This window comes from Octopus bimaculoides, chromosome 2 (assembly GCF_001194135.2).
Source record: "Octopus bimaculoides isolate UCB-OBI-ISO-001 chromosome 2, ASM119413v2, whole genome shotgun sequence".
Taxonomy (NCBI): Eukaryota; Metazoa; Mollusca; class Cephalopoda; order Octopoda; family Octopodidae; genus Octopus; species Octopus bimaculoides.
The window spans coordinates 84,075,976-84,080,123 of record NC_068982.1 but is presented as its reverse complement, the minus strand read 5'-3'; the positions used below and the strand labels follow the sequence as shown (position 1 = coordinate 84,080,123).

The 4,148-nt window shown below is 36.2% G+C and overlaps 1 protein-coding gene across 1 annotated transcript in view; it reads left to right on the top strand.

Annotated features, from left to right (window-relative positions):
• LOC106873769 (nuclear receptor-binding factor 2-like) overlaps window positions 1–4,148 on the top strand; it is a 91,865-nt gene that overhangs the window by 53,001 nt on the left and 34,716 nt on the right. The window lies entirely within an intron of this gene.

Sequence of the window (4,148 nt, the reverse complement as noted above, 5' to 3'; positions counted from 1 at the left end):
ATACGATGTTTTTGAAAGACACTATATTCTATAATGAGATTATATATACTTTCTCACACAACAATTCAAATATATTTATTTAAAATCATTTATTTGTTTTAAATCGTTCATCTTTCTCCCCCTTCTCACTCTCACACACATGCACATATACTACTTTGGGAGCGAAAGAGTTTTGTTTATATTTCACAACTACGAAACAAAAACGTATGTAACAATTTGTCAGTCCCCCCCCCCAACTCGTTTTTCGGACCACAAAAAGGGTTTGGTAATTTTTCACATTAACACCCGCACGATTTCCACTAGGGGGTTAGGGTTAGAGTTTTACGGTTAGGATTAGGGTCAGGGTTAGGGTTAGGGTTAAGATTAGTGTTAGGATTACGATTAGGGTTACAGTTTTAGGGTCAGGGTTAGGGTTAGGGTTAGAGTTAACTTAGAAGGGACAGGCCCCTTATTTTTTGGTTAAGGCTGTTGGTAAGTTTTTCTAAGTTACTCCAATCTACATCCCCAATGCAAACCTTCAGATGAACCTTTTCCTATGCAGATCTCTACTGCAACTTTAAAAAATACAGTCAATGAGTGGAAATAACCAAAAAACTGATTCCTTATGGGATTTCCCAATCAAATTGCCAGCAAACCATTTTCAGCCAAACCAATTTCAACGGATTTCGCTCAAATCTGATGTCGATGTTACTTATTTTGGTTTGAAATAAAGCATTTGATCACTTAATAATCCTAGCTTAATCCCGAGCAGCGCTGGGCTATACTGCTAGTATAATATAAATTGGACATGGGCAATCGTTGTATTCTTGTCTTGGGGTTCACAACCAAATGGCTGGGTGGATTTGCATCAAAAATGGCACACATGTGGAGATGGGTGCATAGATTGGAATGCGGTTTGTATTTATTTCCTAGCCCCCATAGTTACAGAGAAAATCAATTAAAACTTTTTCTAATGGAATTCCCCCGCCATTAAAACAACCAGTTGCTCACACAGCCGGCATATACCATTTCGCTAGCAACAAGGGGAGTACAGGATGACAGTCAGCCAAAGTCATTCATACATACATACATACATAACCTCTCTCTCCTTTTCTTTGTCAGTCACTCACACATTCACTCACTACAAAAAGTGAATAACAAAATTTCAGTTAACTCTCTCTCAGCCATACATTGATACATACATCTATGTATACATACATAACAACCTACATGCATGGGTGTGTGTGTGTGTGTGTGTGTCACTGAAGCCATTCATACATACATATATAATGTCTCTCTCTCTCTCTCTCTCACTTTTTCTCTCATTCACTCACTACAAAAAGTGAATAAAAAATTTCAGTTATCTCTCTCTCTCTCTCTCTTTCTTTCTCTCTCTCTCTCTTTCTTTCTCTCTCTCTCTTTCTTCCTCTCTCTCTCTTTCTCTCTCTCTCTCTTTCTTTCTCTCTCTTTCTTTCTCTCTCTCTTTCTTTCTCTCTCTCTCTCTCACATACACACACACACACACACCAGCAACATTACTCTCTCTCTTCATACACACTAACAAAAGCAATTCACATACACACCGCACATTCTGTCTCGCACACCTCTCAAACACACTCTCTCTCACATGCACATCAATTCTTCTGCTTCACGCCAACTTCAAAAGAACTTCACTCATATAATCGCGCTCTCTCTGTCTCTTTTGCTTTCACGCACACTTCAAAAGATCCCATTTCCACCTAACCCCATATTAAAAAAAATTTTACAGAAACCGATGATCATCTTCAAAAATGTAAATAAACACACGTGGTTTATAAGTGGTTTGTAGTGACAACAGTCGTGTGTTCCCATATCGAAAGATCGCCCAATGTTTTAATGATTAGACAGAGGTCCAACAGAATAGCTCTCAGAAACAGACTACGTATAAATGCATTCTTCACAACTCCTGAAGCTGTTTTCTGACAAGGGAAGGGGGTCCAGGAAATTTTCATACAGCTGGAAGCTCCAATCAAAATAGGGGACCCAAAATGATAAGGTTGAGAAAAGTTGTTATAATCAAAAACGATTACAGCCACATCATCCAAACAGACCAGGTGAAACCAGGCTTAGCTGCTAGTATATATATATATATATATATATATATATATATATATATGCATGGCTGTGTGGCAAGAAGCTTGCTTCCCAATCACATGGTTCTGGGTTCAGTCCCACTGCATGGCACCTTGGGCAAGTGTCTTCTACTATAGCCTTGGACCAACCAAAGCCTTGTGAGTGGATCTGGTTGAGGGAAACTTAGAAAAGTTTGTCGTATATGTGTGTGTGTCTTTATGACTGTGTTTGTCCCCACACTATCGCTTGACAACCAATGTTGGTTAGTTTATGTCTTTGTAACTTGGTGGTTCGACAAAAAAGAGAATTAGTACTAGGCTTACAAAGTCCTAGGGTCAATTTCTTCGGTTAAGACTCTTTAAGGCAGTGCTCTAGCATAGCCGCAGTCAAATGACTGAAACAAAAGAATACAAAATATATATACACATACACGCACACATTATATAAATGTGAGTGTATATAGTTAAGTATGTGTTTAGCCCCAAATACTCAGAAGAGAAATAACAACTTTTAAATCGACAACTTTCCCGGTCTATATCAATTACCAACAATCTCCCATTATTTACCATACTCTTTGAGATTCACTCTTTGTATATGTAATAACTCTCATGCCTACCTTTCATTTTGTTTAAAATCTATTCTCCTAATGTTTACTTTCATTTTATGACAGCTATTATGCACAAATCCTGTTTTCCGATTAGGTAAAAATGATCTAAATTTAAACATCCGTAACATTTTTTGTAAAAGTTTTCTGGAATAAATGAACCAGAAACTCAGGTTCAGTGTGAAAAAGTACTTCAATATATCAAACTGGAAAATTTTTACTGAATTTAAAATTTCAAAATCTGTGACATCAACAGATAAGATCTCTCTCCTTCTGTTTGTTTATCTTTTTCATTTTCTCTCTCTATAAAAATATATTGCTAATGCTGAGTGTGTGTGTTTGTCAGTGTATGTATATGTATGTGTGTAAGGAATTTCATTAGGGCGAGAGAATAGTTTTAAAAATGGTATGTCAAAGATAATTTATTTTGATAGCTTACTTTTCTGTTAGTAAATGCTTTTTTCTTGCACACACACACACACACACACACTGGCTTGATGTGGACTGGGGTTAAAGATTTAAATAATTTTTTTGTTGTTGCTTTCACTCTATAAAAACATTGTTTAAGCTGTGTGTGTGTATGCATTTGTGTAAAGAATTCCATTAGGGCGACAGAGTTATTTTAAGAATTGTTTGTAAAAGATAATTTATTTTTAATAGCATACTTCTCTGTTAGTAGATATGTTTTTCAGCATTCTTATATTACTACCAGCATTTACATTAATTAAGCACGTGGTATTGTTATAGTACTGTTCGTTAATTTCTGTACCAAATTTTTATTTCTTTACTCATCTTTGCTTTGAAGTAAGAGTAGAAATTGAAAGAGACGAGAAAGTGAACATGTATGTACGTGTATATGAAATGGACATATGCGTGTGTGTCTGTGTGAAAGAGAGAGATGTATTGTCATGTATGTATTTTTTTGCATGTATAAGTAGCATTCATTTGCTCTCTCTCTCTCACACATGCACACTTCACGCACACATACAAAAATGATGTATGCATATTTATTTATGTATGTACATGTACATGAAAGATAATGTGAGAGAGAGAGTGAGTGCCACTTACACATGTAAAAAAATACATACATGACAACACATACCTCTCTCTCTCTCTCTCTCACGCACACACACACGTCCATTTCATACACACGCACATGTCCATTTCATATACATACACACAAGCACACACTTACACTCACGTCCGTTTCATAGACACATACATACATTTTCACTTTCTCGTCTCTTTCAATTTCTGCTCTTGTAAAGAAAGAATGTCATTTCGGCAACAAAAGAATGCCGTTTTTTCTTATACATGCATACACACATTCACTTGATGTGGGGAGGGGTTAAAGATTTAAATAAACTTTGTTGTTGCTTTCATTCTCTATAGAAGTATATCCTTCACACTGACTGTGTGTACGTTTGTCTGTGTGTATGCATGTGATTTAAAA